General features: G+C 46.8%; 1 protein-coding gene across 2 annotated transcripts in view; it reads right to left on the reverse strand.

Annotated features, from left to right (window-relative positions):
- SPTBN1 (spectrin beta, non-erythrocytic 1) overlaps positions 1 to 18140 on the reverse strand; it is a 116709-nt gene that overhangs the window by 97884 nt on the left and 685 nt on the right. The window contains exon 1 of one of the 2 annotated variants that reach the window (XM_042021065.1): positions 3420 to 3438. The exons of the other annotated variant lie outside the window; for it this stretch is intronic. The gene's annotated coding sequence lies outside the window, so the exon portion shown is untranslated. Of the gene's footprint in view, positions 1 to 3419; positions 3439 to 18140 lie in introns of those variants that run through there. 2 annotated transcript variants of the gene reach the window in all.

Raw genomic sequence — 18140 nt, forward strand, 5'->3', positions numbered from 1 at the left:
CAGAACCCCCGGTGAAAGTGAGGAATGAGATGTAAAAGCACAATGGAACTTTTAACTGAAAGGATCAGGTCAGTGCTGAGTCCCTTTGTGATGGAAATTGGGATAAGACAGGACCTCAACACACAGATTTGAGTGAGGATGGTGGCTGCTCCAGGAACAAAGCAAAGGCATAACCAGTCCAATGTGCTACAATCAATATTTTAAATTAAATCAGTCCAGCCCATATTCAAATCAGGTCACCAGTAATTAAAGCATCCTTATTTGGAATGGTAAACCCAGAGAACACCTGGATCAGAGCATTTCTCAAAGAGAATATATTAATGGGAGTGTTTGGAAATGCATGATGCACTCATAAGAGGTTTTAATATAAACCTCAGGATTACACTATGCCAGCTTTTCAATTATGATATTCTCCATGAAAAGCCAGGCGCTGGCAGCAAGAGGTTAAAGCAGACCTTGGAGCACGGCTTTGCCCTTTCTCTTCCAGAGGATCCCGCTGTTGGTTCCTACTCCAGCACCACGTGCAGCTGAACAGAAGCACTGAAGGTGGGATTTTAAATAAAACATCTCTATTAGTGATGCCATCAATGCCAACACAACACACAGGGGGAAGCCTCATAACTTCACCAGGGACAGCAAAATCACCTCCTGTAATTTCTAGAACGATCTGCTTGGCTGACTCCATCTTAACACTCACCACACTCCGACTCAGCCATTTTAATTCCTGAATGGCTGGAGTTGGCTTTCCCTTCACATGGCACTGCACAGCAGGCTCGGCTCTCTGGAGACCAGGGATCTCTCCCTGTAAAAGCACATGCAAGTGAAGGTTGGAGACAAAAAAAACCTGAGTGAGGCTGAGGGGAGGTGGTGAGCAGCAGAGCGAGGTAATGCGACTGAATAAGTAAAAATGCAGAATTTTTAGATTGTTCTCGTTCCAAACAGGCATCTCAGGAAAAGCTCTGTGCTCTGGTTCTCTCCAGAGGGTAATGATGAATGCAGGCTGTGTCTGTGCTGCTTTAACAGCAGCCCCAGAGAGAAATCTCCCATTCCCAAGCCGTAGGAGTGGGCTAGCACCCACTGGAGGCTGGTGTGCAGACACGCTCAGAGGCAGTGCAGGAGCAGCAGAGTTGAGCCTTTTCCAACAGAACCTGGGAACCACAAGGATGCACAAGTCCCACTCCCCCCGAGCATCCCTCCTGCAGGCCCACCTGCCCTGGAGCCCCTCAAGGATCTCTGGACCCTGCAAACGGCCCTATTCTCCAAAACCAGACATCCCCTGTGCAGAAGAGGGAGTAAAACCCAAGTGGCCACAACGCAAGTTACACATCCATGCCCACAGCCCCCAGCTCTGCTCCAAAAGGAGATTCCTTCTCTCCAACAGTAGCTCCCAGTGCAGCAACCTCTGTAATCCACAAGGACACAGGGCACTGCACCAGCTTTGGAAAAGCATCAAAAGAAAAGGTTACCTGCAAATCCCAGGGTTTATTTTTGCCCCACTGCGATGCTGTTCCTTGGACTCCTCCAGCACTTCCAGCTCACACAGACTGGCACAACGGAGCAGAAAGGAAACCAAGTCCTTTTCAATATTCCTTTCTGACATTCCACCATCCTAATGCAAGTTCCAGGCAAACAGAGCCTTCTCAGAGTAGCAGAGAACAAACAGAAAACAAGCTCTGGCCAATAGATCAATCTACAGGACCCATTTTGGTGCTTGTCACCCTACAAGTGCCTGAAGGATGATCCCTTCCCTCAGCTCTTCCACAGGAACTGCTGGAAAGGTGCTGGAGCTGTAAAATCCCTCTGGTCAACGATGACAAAAAGATATTTGTGCTGATTACCACATACTTTTTACCAAATACATTACAAAATCTAGCACCAAATCCATGTTTGTTACCTGAGCTAGAAACATCAAGGGAAATTTCCCTGACCAGAAATTTTAATTTAATCTGCCAGAACAGGCTTGTGGAAGGACAGACCCAAACAAGCCATATTTGACACAAATAGATTAGACAGATGGTACAGTGTGGTATAAAGGGGATTTGTGCTTGCTTGACTTTGGCATGGCTGAATTACTTATTAATTGCAGATACACAAGAGTTGTACTGGGTATTTTACAAAGATTTAATGCCTATTAACACTTCATACCATTCAAAGTTACCATAGGTTCTGTACAACAACACAGGGTTTGTTTTGCAACTTAATTCTGCTGTCCATTTCAGAGCCTATTGTGATGTATTTTGCTATAAATTGGGTATAAGCAGCAAAATTACCAGTGCTACACTGTTCCAGAAGCTTTGAGCTACCTGTGAACTTAGTGAAATTAGCTGAAAGATGAATAGAAACCCTGATTTAAAATAAAACCTCTGAATTCCTGAAGGCTGCTGAAAATCTCAAGCATCACAAGGAAAGCACCTTCCTCTGTATACCTCTGCTCCCTTCCCCAGCAGCTGCTATTGGATTATTGCAGGATCCTGGTGAAGCACAAGATTTAAAGACATTGTTGCAGGGATGAAACTCAAAACTGCGGACCATTGAAGCCCAAGTTAATGCCAGGAACAGCAACACTGAGCACTGATTGAAACAAGGCCATTTTCCCTGGAGCTTCGTGTCCCTCAGGATCGGTGTTTCGGGCGCCTACTGACACCACCCCAGCCCCATCCAGCACTGGAATTCCACAGTCTGGAGCACGCTGAGACTTGGTGGGTTTGTTGTCCTGAGAGTGGCAGCACAGCAAGGCACCTCTCCAAGCTGGCCAAACCCAGAACAAAGCCGGGTGTGGGTTCCAGGCAGGAGGGGGATCTGGAGAGCAGGAAATTACGGAGAGCCTCAGACATTCTGTGCAGAGCAAGGGCTGCCAGCTCCCGCCTCCCCTCCGAGACGGACCCAGCCAGGCACCAGGGCTGGCATTTCACAGGACAAAAATGACTCCTTACTCACAGCCTCCTCCCAGGCCAAAGCAGGCATCCATGACCTCATCTCCCACCGGCACAAGGGGAGGGTCTGGGCTCCTGTGTGGAAGTGTCAGTCAGGATAACCCAACCACAGACAAATTATCAGCTAAAATAGAACAACCACTCTCCAGTGTCCGACAGGAGAGTCGGTTGTGTAGGGGAATAAATAAACCAGCAAGGGGACAGACTGTGGGTTTGGGGAAATGGATACTCACATTTTCACTTTACCTCTCATGTTAAACCTTTCCCTACTGATTTGTGGCTCTGAGTGAGCACAAACAACACATTAATTAACCACTTCTACTGAGGGGTTCAAATTTAGCCTCACCATCACTCCCCTCTAGCAACAAAACTGGCAGAAAATATCAAAAGCAACGTTTTACTCCCAAAGTAACAATTTCTGTAACTTTCTAGGTCTCATTTGAGACAAAACAGCACCGAGATCCCAACCCAGAGCTACTTCCTTACCTGCAGCATAATGCTGGAAGCTTCATTTTCCCAGGTGTTGGACACCAACAACTCCCATCAAAATTAATTGGGTCTCCAGTGCTCCAAGCCTGAGGCAAAACTCTGATCTCCTTCCTTTCATTATCCCAAACAGTCAGCCTACAGCAGCTGTGTCTCTAGCACAGGGATTTTGGGATGCCTCATCCTGTGCAGGCTTTGGGAAGGCTCAAAGGGTCGGAGCAGGGAACACAGAGTCATCATCTGCTCTGCAAGTCCAGGGAATATCCACAAAAAATTCAACCAAGAAAGAAATCACACCCATCAGTCCATTTAATTCAGTGCAAGTGAAACAGGAAAGTGGACACACCACAAAACATCCTGGGAGGAGCCCTGAGAGCAGCAGGCGGTCACAGGGCTATGCAGGAATTCTCTAGCCCCGGGAATGCAGCTGTAGGGCTTTGTCTGGCCTCTTTTTTTCCCCCTTTTAGGGCTTTTTCCCCAGGTCACAGGGCACCTGAGCACACCTGAGCCCACATCCTACTCCCAGGAAGGCTCTCCCAGCCTGTGTCCTGGGAATTCTGGTCCCTACCTCAGCCCTTACTGCTGTACTCTGACAAACGAAGACATGGACACATTTGCCTGCAGGTACCCATGCCAAGATTAGGAGAAAAGAGGTTCTGAATCAGCAAAATTAGGGCCATGTTTGAAGCTCTGCAGGAATTACAGTTTGGATTTGCCTGCTCCTCAGGCAGATTTTCTTTCATCAAGACTAATGCAGCTCCCTCTCCTTCCTCCCACTTGGATCTGCTACTAAATTAATCAAGGATGGTTTACGAGCAAGTTGAGGACAATGGGTCTGCAACTCAGCCCTCCTGAGAACAGCCAGCCATAAGCCTAAACAACTTCTTTTTCTTTCTCTTCCAGAGCAACATTCAGCACTCTTCTTGACATAACTTTCAATTTTGCTCACCTTTCCAAAGCTGGTCTGGATTTTGTCAATGAAAAATAAGCACTGAAGCCAAGGTCCCTTAAGCTATTCCAGATACTTTTACTGTCATACCCTCCAAAAGTCATCTGAGAAAACTCAAGACATGGCTGCAGCAACCTGGGCATGGGCTGGCAGGTTCATGAGGACACTGTGATTTGAAAATGAAAATAACTGAATAAAACTGAAGGAGACAAAAGATGTGGGGATGCCAGGCAGAAAGGTGAAGGTGGGACCTGGCAGAAAGCATCAGGATCACTGACACTGGCAGTGCCATTACAGCCATGGAAACGCACAACCTGCACACCTGGACTATCCAGAGCTGACACCGCTCCCCCATGTTCTTCATCCAAAGCTCAAATGTAACAGAGAAGAATAAAAATTAACTTACTTGGGAGGCCTGGTAACCTCTGTTATCTCCTGTGAGCATGCTCTGGCCAGGAAACAATGCCAGTGTGCAGAATTTAATCCCTCCAGGATGCTATTGAATTCAATAATGCACTTAACTGCTCACCCAAGCACCAACATGGTGTGAGAAGTGCATCAACACCTCTGTATGTGAAGTGGTTAATAGGACTCAGGTAAAGACATTTGGGGGACACTGGTGGCCTGCAGGGCAGCTCCCTGCAAAGCACACATGGACATTTCATCACGTCAGTGTTGCCTTCCAAAGACAAGCCACTCAATTCTCCCTGGATTGCTAAAGGAAGGGGAACTAATAAACTCATTTCTTGCAGATCTTAGCTAAGACAGCTGCCTTTGGTGTGACAACAGGCACAAGCACCACACCTGAGGGACCTGATACAAATATAAAGCCAGGAATCCTGGCTCCACTTACAGCAAAAGGCGACCTGGACAAGGGAAAAATCACTGGCTAATTGAGAGACCCTGACCAGCAGCCAGAGGCCACTGCAAACCAGGACTGAATCCTGGTGTGTGACCAGCCATGCCGTGCCCTCTCCGTAGCATGGTTTTCTTCTGGGTGTTTCATTTGTGACTGAAATTTGTGCCATTTTGGGTTTCCAAGATTTGGGCTTTGTGACCAGAGGAGGGTGGCTGGGTGCTAGGAGAGATAGAAGAACACACAGGGACCTTCCCTATCTCGGAGCACCTCCTCAAGGAGGGAAGACCTCCAAAGGCAGCTGCCAGGGCACAGAGAGGGAGCATTAGGGCGTTGAAGTGCTGCAATCCCAAAGTGATTCCAGACACAGCGACGACACAGAGATTTATCAAGCTCTTCCCTCACTGCCAGCCCTCTGGCAGCACACATGCCCACAGCCAAAATGGCATTCCTGCTGGGGGAAATCCAGGACAAGCCTGGTAGGCCATGGAAAATACTGTCAGAGACAAAAAGCATTCTGGTTTTGCCTTGTGGGATCCACCTGCTCCAGGATTCTCTCCCAAGAAGACTCCAGCAGTGATGGATGATCATTAGAGGGGTTTCCAGCTGAACACAACTGGTTGAACCCAACTTAAGCTGATAAATGTTAGTGCTGGTCTCCTCCCCACAAAAAGGGAAAAAGGATCTCCTTTCCCTTGGAACTTCAAAGGCAAAGAGAGCAGTCCTGCCATCACTCACCTGGGCCAACAGGATTATATGGTCAAATTAGATTTTCCTTCACCCTTATTTTTGGCTAAACAGTGTTTGCTGAAAGCCTTTCTGGCCTTCATTTCCATGATAAAAGGTGGGTATTGTTTGGTTCCTTCCTTGCCTCATAATATCATTAAGATGACTTTCAAGCCACATGACAAATCCATTTTTTCCCCATTAAATCTACAATGGTCATTTCTGTTTGCTTGTCCTTTATTTCACCCTAGAGGAAATTCTCTTTTCCAATACATCTTTTGTTGATGGCAAATGGAAGGAAATTATTTTGCTGAAATGGTATTTTATTATTAAATTTTGCATTAGTTAATGCCCAAGAGCATTGGAAGGGGGAGAAAAATAAACACCTGCCTTTCAATTTGTGCATTCTTGGAGTGTGTAGGCTGAGGATATCAGCACTTGGAGCACACACCCCAACTTGCCAAGCCCTTGATCTTCCCACCAAGCTCAATCCTCGGGATGCTCCCACCCTTGTAAGTGGCCTCCCAAAGGCAATTAGTGGCTTGCTGCAATTTTCAGTGCTCCTGCCACAGACACAGAGGGTTGAACCCACAGCCCTGGGAGAGAGGTAGGTGTGCCTCACACCCTCTGCCAGCTGCTCCCCAAATCCCTGTCTGGCAGCCATTGGGATTGGAGCCTTGTTCTGATGAAACATTCTCAATGCAGTTTTCTACCTTAAATCTGGATTTTTCTTCTCGCTTTGCTTCCACTCTTATTTCCTCCATTTCATTTTGGCTACTCCTCACTCTCTTTTGATCCACTCCCTGCTCATTTCTCTCTCCCACCCACTCGTCCTCTGTGTTCAACAACAACAACAGCAGATGAGGGGTGAAGAAGCCTCGGCTCAACTCTCACACAGCTCCAGCCTCAGGAGCGAACCTTTGACTCGCTCAATATTCAGCTTCTCAGCTAAGAATAAGGAAAGGATTTCTCTGTTCACAGCTATTTTTAACACTGCAGAGAAGGTTTAATATTTGAATATCAGAATTGTAATAGCATTTGCAAGAGGAATGGCTTATTTTTAGCAAAGCACTGGCTTTATGGATGCCTCACAATCATGGCACTGTAATAGGGAGAGGCGACCAAAGAGGAGATTGTGACACAGCCCCGTGCAAAGGCTTCTGCTTCCCATGTCATTTTGAATTCTGCATGGAAACAGAGCTGAGGAGACTTACCATAGCCTCCAATAGAAACCACTGTGCACAAAAGCATTAAAATACTAATTATGAAAGCTTTCCAACATCCAGCTGCTAAACCCAGCCAGGTGTCACAGCTAAAACCAAGTCTGGGAGGTCCACATACACACACAACATCCTTTCTTCCCCATCCCTCAGCAGACCTTGAAATGAAAAGCCATTAAAAATACCTACATCCCAAACTCCCAGCTAAAATTAACCATAGGCTTGTAAAAAAAATCCCTCTGCTGCATTTCTTCTGGCCTTTGCCAGGTTTCTGTTTGCTGCAACACTCAAATTACAAAGCCTCTTCCCCCTCGTTGTTGACATCACCAGACAGCTCTTGGCCTTCCTTCTGAACCCAGCAACTCGGGAAGAAGCCCACAGAGTTTGGGTTGTTTGGATTCCCCCACCACAAAATGCAACTTTTAAACAACACAAACTTCCAAACATGAAGCTAATCCCATTCCAATCCATCCCATCTGACCCTGCGGAGGATCCCCTGGCTCCCATGGCTACCACCTGCCAACATCAGGAACAGGTCAGAGTAAAATAACTCCATACCAACAGAGCCAGGAAAATTCCTCATTGTCCCTGAGGAGACCTGGGTTCCCTAGCAATAAATCTAGGAAAACGTGCCAGTCACCAAACAGTGGCACATCATTTCACCAAACATGTCACTTCTTCTGGGAATTGCCTCATCAGTCCTTGTAGGAGAAACCCAAACCCCAGGCAAGGCTGACATGGCCATTCCACTGATGGAGGAGCTGTTAACAGTACTTCACAGCATTATCATTATTATTATTATTAAGAAAATAGGTTGCAGTTAATTTGGAACCTCCCATCATAACACCCTGATTCCCAAACCACCACCCCAGGGAACAGGGAGCTCTCTATGGCAAGTCACATCCAGGACTTCTCCAAGGAGTAGCAAAGGGTTTTCCAAGGGATTCTTGGGGAACAGATCCCCGAGGTACAATATTCAAGGACCAGGTATCTGCACAAAACCCACGAGCACTTAGAGGCAGAACCCAGCATCCACCCAGCCTCTGATTCCTGATCCACTCTGAGGTCCAACCATTAACCCAACAAGGCCACCACTGACCATGTCCCCAAGTGCCACATCCACACAGCTTTTACATCCCTCCAGGGCAGTTGTGCCAGGGCTGGACAACCCCTTCCATGGGGAAATTTTCCCTAATATCCAACCTACACCTCTCCTGGTGCAAACTGAGACAATTTCCTCTCCGCAGAGACATATCCAGGCAGCAGGTGATGTCAGTCAGAACCAGAATGGACAGATTTTTAAAAGGAACAAAGATTTATTGCTCCTGATGACAGCCCAAATGGGAAATCTTCTTAAATTTTAACTTCATCAAGGAAGGAAATTATGTACCAAACATTCCAGTCTGCTCCTGTATGCTGAGGCCAGTTCAGAGAAAGAGGAATTGAGTGGTATATTCCAATTACTACACAGGTAATTTCAGTGCTTTGTGTTTGGGGAAAACAAGATTATCATTTGGAACACGGGGACAAGTGACTTGGCCATTTGCAAGGCATAAAGCAAATTCAAAACCTGCCTTGTTGCTCCAGTAATATTTGCATAATAGTTATTTATATGTATGATGAGCGCAAGCACAGTTTCAGGACAGTTAGCCAAGGTGAGTCGCCCAGCTCTTTAATCCTCTAATAACAAGCTTGGGATGCAATTTGGGAATTCATTCCCCTCTGATGGAGCAGCTGAGCTGCTGCATAGTGACCATTTCTCAACACTCATCCCCATCAAATTGCACCGTTTTGATCAAGCCACAAAGCAGAGCATTAAAAATGCATACAAGGATACTTTTGCCCCTTGTTTTATGTATCTGCACGCCCTCCTAGCTCTCCTTTAGATACGATGGCCAAGCTACTAAATACCAGCAAGGAGCTGCATTTATCCCAAAATACACATAAAATTGTAGTGGTAAGTCTGCTACAGGCACCGATCTAATCGAGTTGGCTGAAAATTAATTTCAGGCCCAGGGCTCTTCCATGGCTCCCTGGATTCCTGCCACATCTTATGACAACCAGAAGTTAAAACTGCAAACAGCTGTCCCACTGTTAGAGGCACCCCGGAATAATGTGGATGCTCTGCTCGGGAAACTGCCCTAAAGGTGACGCGGGGGTTCATCACCCCATGCCAGGAATCCAAGGAACTTTGGGACTCTCTGAACTCTGCAGCAGCTCTGCTGTGCCACTGCAACCCCAAGTGATTCATGTTATTTTCTGCTGGTCAGCAGCAGCTGTAGAAACATCCCTCAGTGCTCCGCCTCGCCCTGGAATGCCCATGTGCTCCTCACCTGTCAGCTCTGCTGCAGCCAACACATCATTTGTCTTCACTGAGCTTCTTCCCCACTCCTTCAGAGGAAGATCCTACAAAGCCTCCAAAGCTCTGGTTTGCCTCCTTGAATATCCAAGCAGGCATCTCCAGATCCCCCTCTAGCCCTGCAGCTGATCTTTGCTGCACTCGCTGCAACAGCATAATCTCACTTGGGATTTACTACCTGATTAAGATTACTCAGACTAAGAACACAGCTACATAAGAGCTGTGGGCTCCCTGCCCACGGAGAGGGATCACCATCCCTGACTCCAACATTTTGGGATCTTGTCATGTTTTTTAACAATCTTTACATTTTTAACATGGTTCTGAGACATAACTGAGCAACACAAAATTATCTCCGATATAGGTTGGACTCAGTGATCTCAAAGATCTTTTCCAACCTAGTTAATTCTGTGATTCTGAGATGTTCTTTTGTACATTTCTCTATGAAGAGGATTTAAAACCTCTAACCCCAGACTGTGATGATGTAAATGGACACGACATCCCATGCTGGGATGTAGTTGTATAACTTGGCACAAGTGGGGATTCAGATCCTTCATTCTCAAGCTTCACAGAGCGAGAAGAATCACAGTACTGCAATGAAAATGAGCATGGAAGGTCCCTCTTTTCTTACTAAACAGTGAAGAAGCAGTTTTGAGTCTGATTCCTAAGCTGGCAGATAGTACAGACCATTACTGCACCATGGGGATTTGTCTGGGGAAAATATCTTCACTTCTTTGTGGTACATGTTTAATGCAAAGTCACCTTATTCTTGTTTGTCTAGCATACAATGAGAATAGGTCTCTAAAAATAACCTACTTCCCCCCTCTTCCCGTTCCTCATGGCAGTTTCACTTATTATTAGCCATTATTCACATCTCTTACATAAACTGCAATTTCTGGAAATTTTTATGCCTCCTGATACAAAACCTGAAAGTGAGCAAGACTGGAGAAGGCAGAGCTCAGTGAAACTCCATTGGATTGCAGGCTTTTACCTCTTTTTCCCTTTTACCTGGGTTTGATGTCATCACGTCCCTCCTTGGAGCAGCAATAAAGCTCCTTTACACACCCGGGCGCTGGGAAGCTGCAAAGCTGGATCAATGGGGCACCTGGGGTCAGGGAATCCCCCCGGGGCCACAGGGGTGGGGCTGCTGCGCCACATCCTCCTCCCCAGCCAACCTCGGAGCACAACCACAATGCCCCACTTCATCCTGAGTGCCACAGCTTTCCCTTCCCGAGGGATTGTGGAGCAGGATAACAGAGAGCCTGGCAGCTGCTGCTGAGTGAGTGTCCTCCCCATGGAGAACCTCAGAAGCACAGGGGGTGTGACACCACTCCGCTCCAAGCACAATCCATGTGGATCTAATTGCCGGGGCCAGGGATGTCAGTCCTGGTCCAGGCTTGTTGGGAGTCACATCTCGTGGGGCTCAGGAGCTGAGCTGACACCAGGCTGGCATTGCACACCAGAAGCTGAGGGATATTTTCCACAAATGACCTCTAATCCATTTGCCTTTCCAAGAGCGCAGCTCGTCCTCAAATCTGCAGGCACTAAAAGGTCATGACTTAGGGCACTCCAGGCTTTTTGTACTCAATCTTATGATTCCCTGACAAGCCCACTTTTGTTTTCCCTTTCACTGAGCTGCAGTGCAAGCACACATCCAGGGAATGGTTATTTGGATCCATACTTTCCTCACACAGCCTCTCACCGGGGCTAAACAAGCACCTGCTGACTCAGGATCTCCCAACCTTGCTCCCAACCTGGCCGCCCCCGCACTTTCCTCACACTATCCCATTTAGCAGCCAACTCATCCTCTTTCCTAAGAAACTAATTCAGGCACCCCAGGTTTTAAGTTTAACTGGCTTATGCCAACCACTGAAGCTGCACAATCAGATTCTTCCCTCAGCAAACTTGACACAGGGCCGAAAATCAAATTTGCTTCTTTTTCCCCTTAAACAAAACCATCTACGGTCTGCAGTGGTAAACCACTGCTCATTTGAATATCCAAACACTGGCTGTTTGCATCCAGGGGCTGGTGCCAAAATGCTGTCACCCACAGCCAGCCCAGGCACGTCTGAGGCCGCTGAACTGATTCATCTCTGCCTTGATACTTCCAGATAGTTCAAGATGAATTTGAAGAGGCTCCTACTGACCTATACTGAGGTAAAACCCATCTCATTTCTCATTCAGGTGATGATGAGGATGATACAAGTGGCTTTTCCTGGGCTGGGACTTGTGTGGTTTCACCACAGCTTTTTCCCTCTTACCTGCAGCATAAGACTTAAGAGGGACATGACTGCTCTCAAAATGCAAATGGAATGTATTACCGAAAAAACCCGCCTGAACCCTCAGTCAATAATCCATTTTTAGGAAAGAATTTGTGCGAAAATGAGGTAAGTGATAACTTTGCAGATCTCCTGTTATCCACAGTGCTATTTTAGGGAGAGTGTGACTGCATTGGGCTTGTCGCAGAGTCCTGCTTCCAATCTCCTGGCACATCCCCAGCACATTCCAGTATTTAACGCACAAGGCTCGTTGGGATGCAGTCCCACTTATCTCCCAGACACATTGACTAAGACTTTCCCACATAAACTGACCCACCCTTTAGTAGCAAGAGGTCACTCAGTACAATCAGCCTTCAAATGAGGAAAACAATCAGGAAAAGCTTCTCTGATGCCAAAAACACCAACAGAATAAAACACAACAGGCTCCAGTGTTTGTTTTATGAAAACTTGAAGACTGCAAGGCAGATTTTTAAACTTGTGATAATCAGTGTAGCTCCACCAAAATCAACCAGATTTCTTTCAGGCTCAGGACCTGGCCTCCTAAAAGCATCTAAAATTGCTATAAGAATACATTACTCTAAAAAAGTGTTAAAAATAAAAAGGTAGCAATTAATCCATTCATCTTGTACTATGATGAAATTGTAGAGAGTTATTCATGGCATTATGGTCCAAAAAAGGTCACAGTATTCCACATTATAAAAGCAATTGTTAAGCTAACCAGGTTATCCTTACCCCATATGAATCCTACATGACAAGGAATTCCTGTTGAGTCATGGAGAACTGTCCTGACTTCCTCACTAGACTCCTGCATGATCCAGGCTCTAGCAAAGGGTGCTCTACTGGATGATCCTCCTTTATCAAATACCAGACTTCCATAAGGCAGGTCTAGGCCCAAAGTCCCTTTCCAAAAATTAGCTCCAAGCTGCATTCCAGTGTTGTTGTAAATGTGTGTGCCTCTGGCACCCCAGAGCCACGAGCCATCCACCCCATCTGCAGGGACCGGTGCAGATCACTCCGAAATATTTTCATTAAATATTTGTTTACTTAGAGAAAAGTCAGTGAAAGCCCTTGGCAAGAAAATCTCACCATTGGTTTAGCTCCTGAAAAAAGCCAACATCTGGAATGCCCAAACCCAAAATCTGTGGGTGTTCAAATAAATGTATTTACGTTAAATCAGTTTACATACAGCAGGCAGCACCTTTTTCCTTCTAAGCCAAAAAACCAGAGGAGCTACTTGCTATAATTAGCTAGAGCATTTGTAGTGTCTAGGCACTAAGCAAAATTGATTTTATGAGTGGCAAAAATCAGCTTTTGGTCCTGGTGCACAACCCCAGAGTGATCAGTCCCACCGTACCCCAGGCTCTGCTCACGCTGCCAGAGCTCACCATGCCCTGAAGAACAGGATCCATGCATAGCTTCCTTGCCCTTCCAAACACAAGGCTCCCTTTTATCATGTAAGAACCAAAAGCAGACACCCCATGTCATTCTGTAATAAATCAATCCATAGAGCAATAGGATTAATTCAGAACAAAAGGCAGGAACTTACAAAACCAAAAGCTGCAGATCTGGATTACTGCTGGATGGCAGAAAATCCCCACAACTCCTTGTCGAAGACCTTGACCACGTTCTTGGGACACTACTGGGGCTGAATCCCACAGCGAAAATAAAAGACTTCCCAAAGATGCCTGTAGGTCTGGCTTGGGAAAAATGTCTGGCTGGGATAAACTGGGTAATCAGTATAACCTTAAAATGTCAGGGCCAGGCTTGGAGAGGAACCTCTGCGTCACCTCGGAGCACCTCCCACCCAGCCCCGGCCACTGACGCCTCCAAGGAAGGGGGAAAATGGAAAATCCAACTCCACCATTTCAGGGTGGGGCATGATCCTCCCTGATCTCTGCAGGCACCACTGCAGCCCTGGCCAGGAAATTTTAGCACAGGCATGACCTCAACGTGATGCTGTTTTACAAAACCTCGGGGCAAACTGAAAAAACAAAAGCTACAACTAAAGGTGTGCAAGTCCCCATGGACTGAGGGCAGGAAGGATCACAACAGCCACTCCAGCACTTCCTACAGGAAGACTGAACACATGAAGCATAAATGCTTTATTCATTAAGTTGGCTACTTCAAACCCATTAACCCCGTGCCAGTCGCTCACGTGGGCAGTGGGGCACGGCTGGGCGGCTCCAGGTCTGCATCTCCTCTTCTCTGATCACATCCTAGATCTGTGTCTGCAACTACGTCTCTTCCCAGACCCCACATCTCATGCAGAGTAGCAGCTGCCCATTCCAGGAATCATTCCATGCTGTATTGAGACATGATTAACGAGACTAAACCCAGTGGTCACACCAATCAAACTGAGCTGTCAGCCAATCCCTATTCCTGTCTTAAAAATAAAATACAAATACTTTGCTTTTCAAGGCAAGCCCACAGCTTCTCTGATGACTTGCAGAAGCATCTGTGTTTCCTGTTCTCACAAACAGAGAAGGAGAACTGCTTTCCTCTTGTGCACAGCTCTGGACACGTGAACAAAACCCGGGAGATCAAATCCAAGAGCATCACTCCTGAACATGTTTCACAGATTACAGGCTAATTGCTCAGCAGGTGGAACTTCAGGTCTGGCTACTTCTCCCAAAAAGGGAACAGCCTATGTTTGGAATCCCAGTAAACAGAAAAACTGCTAAATTTGGAACATTTACCTGTGAACAGTTTGGTGGCAGAGTATTTTTAGCTCTCAGGACAGAGTGTTAATGGCACACCTCTCCTGTTCCAAGGGCACGGCTGGTATGACCAGCGAGGCTATTCCCAGTATCCAACAGGTGTGGGTCAGCACCTGCTGCCATAAGGGCTTCACATGCAGTGCCTCTTTTGTTCACTCCCCACTGCCCTCTTGACATGAGGGGCTGCTGAATAAATCAAACCAACTTTCCAGCTCTTTTTAAAGTTCTAACACTCAGCACATTGTGGAATAAAAGTGGCTGCACAGCGGCATAAACGTGTTTCTCCGGTGGCAGTGGTGACACACCAAAGGAATTTCTGGTAGGCTAAAACACATGCAGCTTAAAAACAAATATGAGTTTGTGCAGTGTAATAGGGGAGTAAATATGTTAAACAACCAAATAATATATTAAGAGAATAGCAGGAAAGTGATGAGACATGACAAAGTAAGAACACCCTGAAATGATCACCATTCGACAAGAAAAAACCTCGCAGAGAAGACGATGAGAAAAATGTTAACAGTGATGAAAAACAATAGCTCAATATAATCCTCAACCTTAATCTGTCCTAGGCCACAGAAAGATGTATACAATCCCTGAGTACAACCTTTATACATTGGTGCATATCTTTTGATAATCACATACATTTCACTGCAAGCAGAAATAACACCTCCAGACACAGCCCCCCCAGCCATAAAATCTGTTATGAACTCAACCCTCACCTAACAATACACATCAAAGCTTTTTCCATGCAAAACTGGCCTTTTTTAATGAGGAATGGACAGTAAAAAATGTGTCTGGGATTAACAACACAGGAAAAAGAAATAAAGTGGGACAAAATAGAAAAAAAGCTGCCTGCTTATATATATATATATATATATATATATAGAATTGATTTATGTCGCTCTGATCAAGCTCTTGAATAAATTGGGGTCTACTGGGCGTAAGAAGAATTTTTGTTATGTCTTTCTGTTTTTTCAAAAAAAACCACGTAATCTCTCTGAAACCCTTTTTTCATTACAGGAAAAGCCTCCAAAGGTCCAGCTGTAACTGCTGCAACGTTGTATTCATGTTCATTAGAAAAACAAATTCACAACAGATCATTTTAAGAGTAATAATAAAAGGCTGACAAACGAAAACCACATGTGGGTGGGGGGAAATGAACCCAGCAGCGGGGGAAGCAGGCTCCAAACCAGGCTCTGCAGGACACAGATCCTAATGGATCACACTCCCCTCGGTGTGGAGCTGCAGCTCCAACACTTGCTTCTCCACACAAGTGGTATCTGGTCAGAGCAATCCAACACGAGATGGTTTCTCAGGTTTAAAGCAAGAGGAGGCAACTGGATTTCCACATTTCCACAGATTCCTGCTGGTTGCACTTGGGAAAGCTGCCATGAGCCTCAGCAAAGGTAAGGGTCCAACATGCTGGCAAACTCCCCAGCTCCATCAGCTGGAAACGGGAGCAGCCCACGGCAGGAGCTGATATGCCAGGAGAGCCCTTATGGCTCCACACAGCTCCTGCCATGGAGCGCAGGCCTGGTCTCATCAGGAGTTTCCAGGCACCACAGGAAAGAGCCTGCACTGCTCTCCTGCACAACCTCAGATGAGCCAGAGAGATCCGAGGGGGGCTGGTGGCTCCTTGCCCTGACGTCAGGTCACCTGTCTGGCCCCTGAGGCTCCAACACTTCCAAAGGTATTCCTAGACCCGGGAAAGGGCAATCAGGAAGCCTGTGGCCACAGACACCAGCCTGGGCAGGATTTAGGAGCTGACTCATGGCTAATGGGCAATGATAAACTAATGTACTGGTTGTTCACTTGTGCCCAGATCAGATGACTAAGGAATTTAGGTGCCTATAGAGATTAACAGTCTAAATAACTTTTGCAGTCTGACCCTTAAACATCTGCATAAACAGACTTTCTCCTCTGTGCTCCACAAAAGATGTCCATGCACTCCTCGCTAATGAAATACAATTATTTTGCAGGCAATCCAACTACAAATATTAAATCCTGTAACTGACCCACATGAAAAATAAATCCTTACTCAGGTGACGTAATGCAAACGAGCAATCCAGGCCCATCCAATAAAGGGGGTTTAACTCATTCCATTTTCTAGATGATGAAGGAAAAAGAAAACATCTTTCATAAAATGGTTTGTACTCCTGCTCCCCAGGGGCTCTTGGAGCTGCACACAGCAGTATCCTGGTCTCCATACATGCAGCAGGAGGGTTTTGCCCCTCTCTGTCCCACTCCTGTGTGCAGGGTTCAGTGACACACAGCAATTCCAAAGGCTGCAGCATCCGTGCCACCACAGAGATGAAACAGCATCTCTAACGCTTTTTGCCACATGGCTGCTGCAAGCTCCTATTTTATCCCAAAATGCTGCATCCTGCTTTAGTGAGTGTCATTTGCTGCACTTAACCTGCATTACAGAAAAACCTAAAGCGGGTTCTGGAACAGAACCCAACCTCCGGATTCCACATTCATAATTCCATGCTAATGCTACTGCATGAAGTAACAAAATATTCCCTGTTTTCCTGCCTTTCCAGCACTGGTTGTGACACATGAGCCAGCCCCTCGTCCCTCCCCACAGCCCTACAACCATTGCTAAGTCATGGAGGCATCACTACAGCCATTTCTGTTCTCCCCAGAAACACGGGGAAAAAAAAAAACGCTAAAGGATAAGAACGATTCTTTAGAAATCACATCCCACTGCCATCACCCACCTTCCCAGCCCTTTATCCCATTCCATTTTCACTCCTGTCTCTCGCCCCAGAGCCTTCTGAGCATATGCAAGTCCTTCCTCCAGCGGAGTTTTCCTGCAATGGCCTGAGGAGTCACAGCCTCCCCTGACATTTTCACACGGCTGCTATCTCTCAGAATAAATTCCTCTCCGTGCCCTGCCTCTCTAACCCCGGCTCCGGGGAGCATTGTTCCCCAAGATGCCTGTCAGCACGATGCCGGGCTGCGGGAATTCCAGCCCTTTTCCTGAACTGTTCAATAAGCAGGTTTCATAATGCTGGTATCCTGTCAACAAAGGTCGAAGGATGAGCCAAACGCTCCGGATCTTGACAGTTTGTGTTTACTCCCTCTCCCTGCAATCTTGATCTTGAACATTTAGCATTTATACCTACGGACAATGCGGAGCACAACGTAGAAACACAGATCACTACTCACCTTTAAACAAGAATGCAATTTCACTCACAATTAAGACTTCAACATCACAAATTCAATGCTCATTCTGGATCATCACTCCAAAAGGAAAAACATCAGCTACTGAATGAAACGTCAGCCCCTGTGCCATGAACAAGGGTTTTTCAGAGCTGCTGCAGTCTCACAGACTCTAGCACAAGTCTGCCATATTTTTTTTTTGTTAAATCAGGCCTGTACCCACCTAACAGCCAGAGCCATCCCCGAGACAACCGAACCAAGCCCACGCATTGTGCCGCTCACTGCGGGCACCGCGGCACCCGCGGCGGCGGGCGATGGCCGCGCCCGGACCGCAGCCCCACACCCGGAGCGCGGCGGGGTCAGCGCGGCGCTCCCGCACACAAAGCCCCGCAGCGGGCCCGGCTGACAGCGCGCCGCGACCCCCGCGCCGCCCCCCGCGCACCGCCCCGACGA

The sequence above is a fragment of the Corvus kubaryi genome, unplaced genomic scaffold, assembly GCF_017639235.1.
Source record: "Corvus kubaryi isolate FWS band 111438036 unplaced genomic scaffold, C.kubaryi_AGA036_p1.0 37103, whole genome shotgun sequence".
In the NCBI taxonomy this organism is placed as follows: domain Eukaryota; kingdom Metazoa; phylum Chordata; class Aves; order Passeriformes; family Corvidae; genus Corvus; species Corvus kubaryi.